Genomic DNA, 13,455 nt, shown 5'->3' with positions numbered 1-13,455 from the left:
ACGCACATCACCCGCCATCAAGGTGTAGCAGCTCTCTGGGTGATGCAAAGCAGCCATTTTGTGCCAGAACACTAACGCTAACATCAGCCGAGGTGAGAGAGAGAGGCAAGGGTTTATTTAGCCAATTAAGTTGGGGCGATGATTAGATGGCCAGATTTAGAGAGCTAGTAGGGGACTGGCTTCCACCTGGTTACCGTGGTGAATAGTGGAGTGTTCCGTTATAATGAGCTGCGGAGCTCGTGCTTTGCGCCGGCAGGATCAGGCGCTGCTTACCGCCGTGCCATTAGCTTATCCCCGTAATTGCCACGGCGCATTTTTCACCTGGGCACTGTGCCCTGGTCATGTGACCTTTCCCTCCAGCTGACAGGACAGCTGGCACGGTCGGCGAGATTGAGAGGTAATATCTCCTCCGCGCTCTGACTCACTGCACACGGTGAATGAATAATGGCGCATGAAGTGATGGCGGAGGACAGGAAGGGCCTGGCTCCAGCTCTGATTGGACGTGACAGGCAAAACCCTGGCGCGTCTTTATTTGCTCTGAGGATCCTGCGACTGATGAGCTAACAAACAATTATCTCTGTCGGCAGCGTCAGGATGATTATTCAGTGGAAGAGCGTGCAGCCGGGCAGAAGAGCAGAAGGCAGGTACAAACGTGTGTGTGTGTGTGTGTGTGTGTGTGTGCGTGTGTGTGTGTCTGCGTGTGCGTGTGCGTGCACGCGCGTGTGCATGTGTGCGTGTGTGTTTGTGTCTTTATACATGTTTATTTACCTATGACTGTTATTTGTGTGTGTGCTCCTATGTATATGTGTATGTGCCTGTGTGTGTGTGTGTGTGTGTGTACTGAAGGGCATCATTACCGTGTATCGGACGATATGTGGGTGTCGTGCTCATATTTATAGAGCAAGGAGCTATGATCTCTCTCGATGTAATTCGCAGAACACGGGAGTTACACAAGCCGCCATGAAACCCCAGACTCGGGCGGAGCCAGCGACGCGACTCTCCTCAGCGGCCCGCCTGTCAACAGGTATGGGTCCGACCGCGCGGGAGGATGGCGGGAAGCCTGCCGCTCCGTGGCTGTTTCTGATGCTATACATTCACTGACAAATCCCTCACAACCAGCACCCTTTCTGCATCACTACACCAGCCAATGGAAGGCTGGCGGGTGGGTGGGTGGGATGGAGAGGGAGGGAGGGAGAGGGGGAGAGGGGGAGAGGCATAGTGGCGTAGTGGTAAGTGTCGTATTATGGGAGAGTGACTGTTGCAGCAGTCAAGAGGCTGAGCCGTCACACAACAGCCGCCATCGGAATAAGCATGAGGAGCTCTTGTCGTGGATGGTATCACATTTTAATCCCCGCCACATTATTACCGTGGCAGGGAAGGTCGGCACTCAAGCACATTTAAGTAGAAATAAACCCCAGAAAGCTTATGATAATTTTCACCCCCCCACCCACCTCATACTCCCCCCGCCCCTTTTTTTTCGATTTGAAATATCGCCGCTATTTTATTTTAAAGCTTTTTATGTATTATGGGCCGCACTAATGAAAACCCTCATGTAATCTGGCAGCAGCAAGGCCTTCGGAGCCCAAACTCATGAATAATTCACTGCGTCCCCGTGCTGTGATTCGCTGGCTCCCCGGGGACCTTCCCTGCATTGTCCATCTTGACGGCCCATTATCCAACCTGCAGATTGTAATCTCTCAGACCGGGTGGCCAGACCAGGAGGGGGAGGAATGGCTAAATAGCATTTTTTGTGTTCAGCCAACACTTTGAGGCTTTTTTTTTTCAACGAATGATTGAAATCATATTTTTCCTATCAACAGCGTGAGAAACGGAGAGCGAGGCAGGTAGTGAAGGTCAGGCCCAGAGTAGACGCTGCGAGTTCTGTAAGCACACGCCATGGTGGACACGCAATCCCAGAGTGCCGAGGGGCAGCGGCATCTCTCCCACACGTATACTGGGACAGGCTGGCCGGGGGCTGGTACTCATTAAGGGCTGAAATCTTGCAGGCATCACAAGGGGGGGAGGCATCACAAGAGGGGAATGAAAAGAATTTCACCTTGAGCTGAAACTGGTCAGTGAACCAGACCTGGGCCTGTGCAAACCAGGCAAATATCTAATAAATATGAGCCAGCCAAATCTGCTTACTAAGGAGATTGACCCCATACAGTCAACATGACCCACTTGGAGAAAACAGAGAAAATAAGAGCTTTCATTTTGTAATGATTGTGGTAGCACTTCACTCTGGCCTGACACTGCTCATTGCAGTGCAGTTGCTCTATTGCTACAATAACAGAGAAAATTGCATTGCAGTGTTGCCACAGATCTTCTCATATTATTACCCCCTGTATCCTAAATTGTGGAATGGAAATGTTATACTTTTATATGATACATTTGATGCGGAAACGTATAGTATCTCTAAATTGGTAATGAAGTTCAAGCTCAGTTGACCTTGTTAAATGTGTAAAAGTGATGCAGTGCAGACACAATGTTTTAAACTGTTATCATAATCATGCTTTGTTCATTTACTGTCAGTTGCTGAGACAAAACATGATGAAAATGAAAATGGATAATTGTTAGTTCTGATTCATTTTTTTTACATTCCATCAATGAACTTCTCTCTATACTAATCATAATACACTACGTGCACTATTTTCAAGTGTCCTAAGAGCTCCAGACTGCTTTATAATAATTATCAACAATTATCAGCTTTATAGCTATCATTAACCAATGGACTATTAACACACACGTGCACAGACACATAAATATTCTTATCACCCCTGCAAAATCCACCATCAGCACCACCAACAACAACAACAAAATCCATAGCCATCATTTTATCTCTACACCGTATTATTATGAAAAACATGGATATGTATACGGCAATCTCCTATCATTATCTCTGTGATTGCAATCGAGCTGGCCTGCCGTCAGAATTGGAGTGTCTGGCAATGGAGGCACAGCGCATTTGATCTTGTCATTAGCAATCCAGGGGAGAGGAATAGCTTTCGCCGCACCTGCGACCTCAGCCGTTTCAAATCAATGCCCGTGGCGGGTCTTTAATCAATGAGCGTGTTGTAACTGAGGGACTCGTCTGTCAAGCAGACCCCCGAGAGGGGGGGGGGGGGGGGTGGGGGGGGTTGGGGGGGGCAGAGAGATCCTTATCCACGGCCACTGACCCCCATAATTACCCTGTCCTACAGTCCCTCTCAAATGTGCTCTGACTGAAATAATTGCCCATTTAGGAAGGCGGGCGAATCCAGTGGTAGCCCCTCCCACTCTTTTACGAGTCATCGCACCCCAAACTGCGGTCGCGCCTGCCTGGCCCTGCGCGTTGCGCGTTGCGCGTTACATGCTACACGTTGCATGTTGCCTGAGTTACCTCTGCTGTGCTGTGAAGCCCTTTCAGGTGCAGCCAGGCGGCTGGGCGTCTTGGCGATGGCTGTTCTTTGGTGACGGGGCGATGAGCGCGATAACAGGGGGGTGTGGCTACCTCACTCCCCCCCTGTCCCCTGAGATGGTTGTGCTCTGAGGCCATCCACGGGGAAGGGAGTGAGAGAAAGAGAGAGGGATAGAGGGAGGGAGAGGGAGAGGGGGAGGAGGGAGACCAGCAGGAAGGGCGGGGCTCTGTGTGCCGGCTGCACAGGCAGATGTATTTATCTGTATAATGATAGCCATCTTGAGCGGCGCGCTGGCACCCCTGCGCCGAGGTGACAGTGATGTAGCTCGGCCCGCACCGCCGATGTCATGGCAGCGTACCCCCCCCCCCCCGCCCCCCCCGGCCCCACCGTCCCCACGGTGCTCATTAAACTTCCATAGATTGCGCTCCCTGCCGGGGGGGCCTCCAAAGTGCCTTTTATTAATTCATAAAAACACATTGCACAAGTGATTGAGTCAGATGAGCGCTGAAGCAGCAAAACACGAGAGATGGGGAAATATTGTGGGTCTGAGCCCCCCCTCAAACCCCCCCCCTCCCCTCACCCCCACCCCATCTCTCTTGCACTGTGGACCTGGGGAAAAAGGAGACACAGATGGGTTGTGAAACATTAATAGCTTCGGCTGCGGGTCCCCTCAGGCAAAGGGAGGAGGAGGAGGGAGGGTGGGAGGGGGAGTGAGGTGGAGAGAGGGAGCGAGGGGGGTGGGGGGGGGGGGGGGTGTGTGGGGGGTGGGGGGTGGGGGGGCAGCCAACTCAACCACTGTTTTCTTTTTTTAAATGCTGACATTTCACTGCTGTGCAGATTAGGCAGCGTAAACAGGACAGAGCTCTCCTGGCAGGGCGCTCAGCAGGCCAGCCTCAGGAGCGCGACGAAGGGCTCCTCTTATCCAGAGTGCAGGTACTCTCCCCAGGGTCCGCGGGATGGGGGCGGGGGGCGGGGGGGGGGGGGGGGGTCTGGAGGCCGGCGGGTAGGGAATGGGTGGGGGGGGGGGGCGGGGGGCGGGGGGTTCTTATCGCCCCTGCTCCTGAGAGAAGCCGGAGAGGTACAAGCCCTAGATATGGATTGGCTCAATTGAATTAAAAACATTAGCTGCGAGGTGATCGAATGAATCCTGATGGCTGTGTCCAGGGAAAATGGAGAAAATGCGTTTGGCTGAAAGACCCTGAAAGCCAAACTTAATGGATTGGATAAAGAGGGAGGAGAGAGGGAGGGTGATGTAGGGAGCAGGCACAGAGACAGGGCATAGTGAGTGAGTGGTTAGCGAGAGAGAGAGAGAGAGAGAGAGAGAGCCAGAGAGAGCGAGAGGGAGAGAGAGAGAGAGAGATGAATGGAAAGCAGCCAGACAGCTTCAAATGTACCATCATTATAGTCCGCTCTGTGAATATTATCCCCCATGCTTACAAGCGGGAGCAGATGAGGCTTATTTTCAAAGACAAGAGGCGCACAGGTCCCCAGCAAATGACAGCTGCTCTGATGCTTGCTGGTGTGGGTGTGGCTCGGGGCTCGGGGGAATTACGGGCTTTAATTACACCCCTGACACCTCTCCCCCGCCACCTGGCATCACCCTGCCTGAATGGCGGGGCCCCTCCTTCACCTCTGACTGGCCGGGGCGCAGCCACCTGTCCCGTGAAGCTCCTTTAATCGCGTTGCCCTCGGCGCCGCCGCGCCACATTCCTGCCGAGCGGGAGAAGGCGTTTAAGGGCAGGCCGGGCCGTTCCCCGAGCGCGCGCGGCCAGGCTGCCGCGTGATCGCTGCACTTTCTCCGGCCCGTGATTGGACGGGGCCGTGTGGGAGGGGCTGCGGTTTCTCCTGCTGTGACTCTGGAGGCTGGCGGCGGTGGGTTTCGGCCCCGTGACATCACCCACAGAGCCACAGGCTGCCAGGCATGAGCGGCCAAGCGCGCCGAGCGGAGGGAAACAGCAGGCCTCAGAAGCATGGCGACTGACTGGCATTCGTCAGGAGTTATAATGACTTACTATAATTGGCCCATTTATCTATATAATACATTATTGGATTTGCATGAACAATCCCCGCTATTTTTATGAATATTAATTGGGAGGACAAGTGTGTGCTTAATGCGACAAGCTTTAAACCGTTTTTCTCTTTCCTGTTTTTTTCTTTGTGGGGGAGGGGGGGGGAGTGGGGGTAAGCCCCAGCAGAATTTAATTCTGTTTAGGTCAAAATACATTCTGTCAAATTATGATGGGAAATAAGGGGCTAAGGTAGGCTGCGCATGATTGCATTGACCTAATAGCTAACGCTAATTGACCTAGGTTTTTAACGGTGAGATTTTCCCGCCTCATGTGAGGAAGAACTAAATGTTATCTGTGAATTGCAGCGATGAGAAGGAAGAGGTTTTTCACGTCGGTGACTAGAGAAACTGGCAGAGGTGATGATGCCAGTGAGATCTCACCACCAAAATGGTGAAGTGAAACCCGAGTGTAAATATAGACACCGAGCGTTGTCCTTCCATTTATTTATTTATTTACTTATTTATTTTTATTAATTTATTTTTTTGGCGGTTGCTATCCTGTATTTCCCAGATAATGCCCAGCAGGCTGCCTCTGATTTTAAGACAAAGAGGTTCTCGTCCAAGACCCTCCTCTGCGCAGTCAGGGAGTGCAGAAGGGCTGCTGTCTGCTCTGTTATAGCTGACAGTCTGGCGGCTGATGGCGCATCCCTCCAGCCTTGAGGCTTGAGTCATGAAAGAGCTCAGTCCAGCAGAACCGCCATTTGCATGGAGCCTGCGTTCTGCTGGCACCTGGGGTGTCTGAGCTGGCCGGGGCGTCAACCGAAATGACCTGCCGATAAGGGAGGCAGTGGGGGATTGGGTGTAGGGGGGGTACCAATGAGGAGGGGGTGTGGGGGTGTGTTAGGGCTTTTTTAGTGCTTGGGCGTGGCGGCCTCCAGGGAACCTGATTATTGTGAAGTACAGACACGAGAAGCCTCTGGGAGCCCTGCTCATCTGAACCAGAGGGGAGAGGGAGGGACGTTGGGTGCAATCTGCTGAGGAGGAGAGGGGACAAGGAGGTGTGGGAGTGTGACGGGGGGCGCCGATTGTAAACGGGGCTGTCTTCCGCCGGGCCCTATCGCTACCCCGCTGTCACCGTGCCAACGCACCGACAGCCCGGAGGCCAGACGCCCATCAGGGGAAGAGAACAGGGGGAAAAGGAGAAGCGAAACAGGGCCCTCGCGGTCGTTAGGAACGTAATGAACCCGCCGAGGAGATTCTGGAGAGTTCCGCGTGAGTCACAGGCCTCTCCTCTCTCACAGGGGTAATTACCCTGGCCTGTAACGGGTCCACTCTGGTGAAAGGCAGGCCAGTGGGTCCCATTGCTCTGAGGAGACAGTGATACAGCGAGCGCTTTGTCATATGCTAACAGCGAGAGACAGACAGGGTGACCCTTCGGAAACATTATCTCCATTTTTTATTTATTTTACTATATTTTTTTCTATATTTTTCCTCCCTAGTTTTGAAATAGGCATTTGGGCTTGTTGAGTTATCGCTGTGCACCACACAGCACAGCATGTTTGGTCCTCCGACTTACGCAAGGAAACTCCTCTGATGCTTTGGCCGTGACTATTTTACAATCTGCAAACTACACAGTGCTGCAGGAGAAAAGTCATGTCATTTTTTTTTCCACGGTGCTGACTGGTCCGACGCTCACTGACAGGTTGAGGGGTGCGGCTAACAGTGCGGGTTAGCCGTCACCCCCCCCCCCCAAGCTCCACACACTGCAGAGCAGGGAGGGGCAATTGAGTCAGAGGCAGTGGGGGCAGGGGGCTCCCTGCTGTCACTGTAGGTTTAAGACAAAGAAATAATGTCTCACGATAGGGGAAGTGTGTGTGAACAGAGGGGGGGGGAGGAGGAAGCAGAAAGGTGGGGGAGACTGGGGGAGGGGCGCTGCTGTGCGGTCCTGGTGCACATCAATCTGTTTAATTTTAGCCCCAGATTGCTGCCGTCTCTTTATGCAGGAGCAGCGCGGGGGCCCTGCATCCGTCAGGAGGCGGAGCCTTGCGAGCGAGACGGAGCCGTTAGCGCGCTGCGCCGCGGCAGATGGCCGCCCATCTCAGGTGTTGCGGGGGTCTGACGACGTGCTCTACGCCGCTGCCCGGGGGCCTGGCCATTAAACACCCCCCGTGGGACGGCCCCTGCCGCGCGCACCGCAGAGCGCCCCCTTCCGCAGGGGCTGTCCCGACCGACAGCTGGCTGCTCTTGCTGGGGCTCGGGGCTTGGGGCTTGGGGTTTGGGGCTCGCGGCTCTGGGCTCAGGCTGTCCCCCTGCTGAAGTCCCATGGGGCCTGGGCGCTCTCGTATGTCATGAAGCTGTCGGATCCATCTGTCTTTAGGCCGGAAGTTTGGAGGGCACACACTCCACTGCTCCTCGCCTTGACCGAGCTTGGGAACCAGTGGGTGGAGCCCAAGGTGTCTTAGCCCCGCCTCCCTGGCCATCACATGCTGTGGATTAACCTCCTCGCTGAGCTGCTCTCTGACACAGGGCAATGAAGCAGGAAGTGTGAGCCGGTGTGTGCCTGCAGTGGGCTGGGCTGTGGGTGCGGGGCGAGGGTGTGCGGGGGCGAGGGGTTTGTTGTTTTTTCAGAGGGCCATTGTGTGTTTTTGCTGTTGTCCAGTGCTCGCCATTACTCAGCACTGTAGTACGTTGTGTGTGTGGGACTCTGATGAAAATTTTTGGGGTGGGGTGGGTGGGGGAGCATTGTTCAGGTGCAGGTTCTCTGTAAAAGCTGCTAGCTCCATCTACCGCCTGATACCTGCAGTCTCTGCCAACCCCCCCAAAGCCTGCCCCTGCGGCTCCCACAGGACAGGGGCGAAGGGGGACCCCCTCACACTGGGACAGGAGATGAGGAAGCACGGAACTCTGGGCTAACCGCTTCACGCTGCTTCCTGTCAGCGGCCGACACGGGCCTCTTGTTCCAGAACAATCTATCCTCCAGGTACACTGATTTATGACTCTCACCGGCCCGAGGCTGGTATCTCCCCAGTGTCTAATACATGCGTGGATATATGGACCACAGAGCAAACAAAATAACGCATGCAGCTGGAAACACTGGGCTAGCGGGTTCAGCCTCTGAACCTCTCAGCTCAAGGCCCAGTCATACTTTAAATCTTTAGCTGTCTCGCTGAGTGGACGCTCCCATATGCTCATGCTAAGCACGCTGCTCCTGTGAGTTATGCATATGTGTAATATGTTTACACTGCATTACATGAAATACTTGCTCTACATACACCCTCTTCCAGGGTCACTTGGGCAGCTTGCATTTCTCTCCAGTCACACGGCTGGGTATCTGCAGAAGCCACGTTTATGAGAACAGTGCTGTGTCCTCCCCTGCATTCAAACTTAGCTGCCTCTAAAGTCCAGCTGCCTAACCCCACGGCACTGCACGCGCTGCTGTACGCACTGCTGTAAGGGCAGTCATATCAGTGAGTGTGACATCAGCTTCCCCTGCCAGATGATAGCCTGTGATAGCTTGAGGGGGTCATAATGACAAACTGTGAGGGAGTGAAACAGCACTTAAACATTATATACGGCTTTTATTTGTCAGAACGAAAACTGTGTGTATTTGTACTGCAGGGCTGTGTGCCTATTTTCAGCTATTTTCAGGTGTTTCTATGTATATGTGGGTATGTGCTGCTGTGAGTGTGTGTGTGTGTGTGTTTGTGTATCAGCATATCTGTGTGTGTGTGTGTCAGGTCTCTTCCCCTCAGCACATTGAGTGCTGTGTCAGGGCAGAGGCAGAACTCAGACAGCCTGACGCACAGTCACCTTCCCTGGAGAGACGAGCGCACGGCCGGCTGCCCTCTGAATCCCCCTCCAGAGAGAGCCGGCCCACGGGCCGTAGCCAGCTGTCTAAGTGCACCCGCAGCCCCCCCGCTGCCCCCGCCGCCCACTGCACCCGCTCCCCCCGCCGCCCCCTCCGCCCCCGCCGCCCCCGCTGCCCGCAGGCCTGAGCAGAGCGTTCCTCTGCCCGCCTGTTCTCCAGTGCTAGCTCGGCACGAGCGCTCACATCCACACAGAGCTTTAGCACAGACCCGGCCCCTTAGGCTCAGCAGTGAGGACGCTGGGTTGAGAGAGGGCAGGGGAGTGGCATCCTGAGGCTGTACCCACACGCGCAGATGCCTCTCGGTCTTAACGAGGCTGGCATACCCCGTCATGCAAAAAAGGGCCGTGGGGAGAAAGGAGTCCTTCACGCTCTGAAATACCCTCCGGGGGGTGCGGGGGGGTGCGGGGGGGGGGGGCTTCCTTCACTAACGTAGCGGACGAAACACACATTACCTGACATTTACTGTACCATTGAGCTGAATTACAAGCGTGCTGTCCCGCTCTCCCCTCCGCCTAGTGAGAGCAGTGATTTATCACACCCCAATGTGCAGCAGCTGTCTAATGTGCACTGCCACGGGGAAGACGTCCCTGAGAAGCAATCAGTGGGAGCCGCACAAAGGCATAGTAATGTGCGGTAGGGCGTGTGTGTGTGTGTGTGTGTGTGTGCGTGTGTGTGTGTGTGTGTGGTGTTGTGTGTGTGTGCTCGTCCTCGTATGCGCGCGCGCGTGTGTGTGTGTGTCTGTGTGTGTACGTGTGTGTGGTGTGCCTGTGTGCGTGCGTGTGTGCGTGCGTGCATATGTGTGTGCATATGGTGTGTGTGTGTGTGTGTCTGCATGCGTGCGTGTGTAAATATTGTAATTTGTACTGAGAATGGTATTAAGTAATATTTAGAAATGTATTGCAAATAAACCAATTATTTCCACTTTCATCTCATTGGTGGACATAATGTTTGAGGAACTTCTTTTATAGATATTCTTTATTTTTAAAGTTTTACAGCCATTTTATGTCAATATATGCATTTAAATATTTAAATATTATGACCGTATTCTTTATTATTTAGCATAATTTCTTGGTATTCTTTTCATTTTTTTATGGATGGGAGGGGCGGAGAGGGGTGGATAAATTGTTACAAAATTAACCGCAGTGCCCAAACCTGAGAATATATTTACAACCGCGATCACATTGGCCACCAGCCTAGAGAGAAGCAGGCATTCTGGATGATTGGTTCACCTTCACACATTGTCATCCTTGACTCACCCTCTAGTTAAACGGTCTGTGTGAATGAATGCAAGGGACACACCTCATAGGATTTATCCAGCCATACCTGTATGGGTTTGTGTTGTCTGTGTCTGTGTGAGTGTGTTTGAGTGTGTGTGTGTTGGGTGGGGGGGGTGGGGGGGTGGGGGGTGCAGTTCGGATGTACCTGTAGCTTTGCTTCTATTAAAGTGTCACAGCAAATTTACCTTGATGCTATAAAAAGAATACAAACCAACCTCCAAGATAAATGTTATTTTTGTTGGGGATATTAATGTGAAGTGGGTCTTTATGTCTTTATCAGCTCAGAACAGTAGCTCTAGCCCATGTCACGTGCATATATTTACATAATGAAGAGCCCATAGCCGCTGACATAAAACTTCTCTTTTGCCTGCATGTGCCTTGTCTGCAGTTAATATTATTCTTAAAATCGATGTTAGCGCTTTATGCTATCTCTTTGTATCTTTCACTGCGGCACACTGTAGTTCTGAATGAAGAACCCTGGCTCTGTGATAACTTGGCTGTAGTTAATAGTGACAGGTCACATGCTGTTACAAAAAGTCTGGATTGTCTTTCCAATTAAGATCTTCTCTTCTGGAAGGTGAGTTTATTTTCTGTTTTTCTTTTCCGATTTAATGCATGTCCTCTTGTAGTTGGCTGCGTTCCACTTGCTAATTTCATTAACCCGGTCACAACACTTTCAAACGGTGCATTTAATTGTGGGCGAGGTCGACCTGAATTGCTCTGAGGGACTTTGGTCGATGAGTAGCTCACGTCATTGAGGAAGTTGTCAGTAAGAAAAAAACTGCAATCGTGGGGATGAGACATTCTCTGTCCTTAGCGGCCGAAAACATGCTCCTTTAGCGCTCTCCCCTCTGGACCGCCATACGGACGGACGCGGACCGGAGCGTGAAAGGGCCTTGGCGAGAGTGACGTGCAGCGCCGGGGACGCTGCGGGAGCGGGAGCGGGAGCGGCGCTGGGAGACGGATCGCTCGGTGGCGCTGGGGAAAGGTCACTCCGCCGCTGCCCGTGCTGGCTCGGCACATTCAGGCTTCCAGGGCAAAGGGAAAAAAAGAAAAGGCTGCGAGAACAAATGAACACTTCAGCCCTTAGATTAATCGCCCCCGCGCCGGTTATTTAAAGCATTCTACTTCATCACGCGGGTTAGCTCATATGATTTATCAAGGTTAGACGGCTTAAAAAGTTTGTTTATGAAAAGTATCCTGAAGATCCTTCGAGGGCTCCTTAGAAAGCGCTTTCCAGATCTCGGGCCGATTGAGGGACGCGCCGGAGAGAGTCCTGTGTGGCAGGGCCACACTGCCATACTGCCTCCCCATGATGCATCTTTGCCAGCCGTGACCCTGACCCTGCTACATCCCACATATCACTGGGCATGACCAGGCTCCTTCTCGCACAGGCTTCAGGAACGGCTGAGGTAGAAGACGTCCTGCTGGGTTTTGACCCCACCTCTCACTTTAGTCATCAGCAATATCTTCACATAATTTAACCGGTGTTCTGTCATTCCTAAACTGCAAGAGTGCAAATGCTATTATTCTTGTACCTGTGGGAATAAACTGCAGGCTTTACAAAGTTACCTGACATGTTGCTGTGCAGATATTATGAACTTGAATATATTGATGAGGCCCTTTTTTCATCTGTATGTGAAGCAAATTATTTTTCCATACCACAAACGCATTCCCAGGTGGAAAGGTGACTTTCTGTTTATACTGGTTGACAGTTAATGCTATAGAGAATGGTTTAGCTACTGTGATAAATATAATACATGGCCAATTATTATTGTGAACTACTGTGTAGTGGTAAATGTCTTAAATACTGATACAGCATACAAGTCTTTTTCTTTTTTTTTTGGAGGTTTTGAATCTCTGTGAAAAGGACACTGGATGCTGAAATTTGGGGAAAAAACTGGCCCCCATTTTATTCAAACATTGCATTGCAAAACCACACACAGGAAGATTTTGACATTCTGGACATTTTAAAACTTGTTCTATGCGGAGTCAGCAGAAGTACTGACCACAAAACCAGCCAAGGGTTCTTTGTTTACAGTAACATTGATTCAGTCCACATGTCTCTATATTCATCTTAATGGCTTGTGACACCGTACACGCCGCTAACAATATAACAGTTTTCCGTTTCTTCTTGTGGTGTCTTCCGCAAGACTCTTTCCCGGGAAAATGAGCCAAAATTAAGGAGAGCTCCACAACAACAAGTATATTTTATAATAGCATTAACATGCAAGCAATTACAGTAACTGTCCTCAGCATTAAAGAAATAAATTCATAAACTGTGAACACATCCAATTTATGTGACGACACGATAGTGGAAAAGGTTACTCTTATTTTCTGCCCAGATAACCAAATGCTAGATTTCCCTAATTGCTCAAAGGGCAGGGTTACAGTGACTCCATTAGTCCCGCTGCACACCCGGCAATAATTTAAACACCCAGCAAGCCTTCTGCCGCTCTGTGCAATTAAAAAATCATACTGGGCCTCAGAAGTAATTGAATGTCAGGATTAAAAAGCCGTAACTTTGTAGAATCGATGAAAAGCACTGTGGCGATGGATGGAATGAGATAATAAACAGTATATACTTGTTTAAAGCAGCGGATTTACATGAACTGCAAATGAAAGCCTGTGCATCTCTTTACCGGTTGGAGATATAAATCTATATATATATATATATATGCTGGTGACCAAATAGCAGACATATTTCTATCAGGAGGCTATAGAGATCAGGATAAATTTATTGATCATGAATATTGAGCAGTGAAGGAGAAGAAAGTGTGTGATAGGGCATTTTAAAAAAGCACAACCAAAATCTCCTGTGCACAGGAGCTAATTTATTTTGAAAATGGATTTAAATTTTGACGAGGAAAGATGATTAAAGCAAATAAAGCCTTAAAGTCCACC

This window comes from Anguilla anguilla, chromosome 16, assembly GCF_013347855.1.
Source record: "Anguilla anguilla isolate fAngAng1 chromosome 16, fAngAng1.pri, whole genome shotgun sequence".
Taxonomy (NCBI): Eukaryota; Metazoa; Chordata; class Actinopteri; order Anguilliformes; family Anguillidae; genus Anguilla; species Anguilla anguilla.
This window is presented reverse-complemented; position numbering follows the sequence as displayed.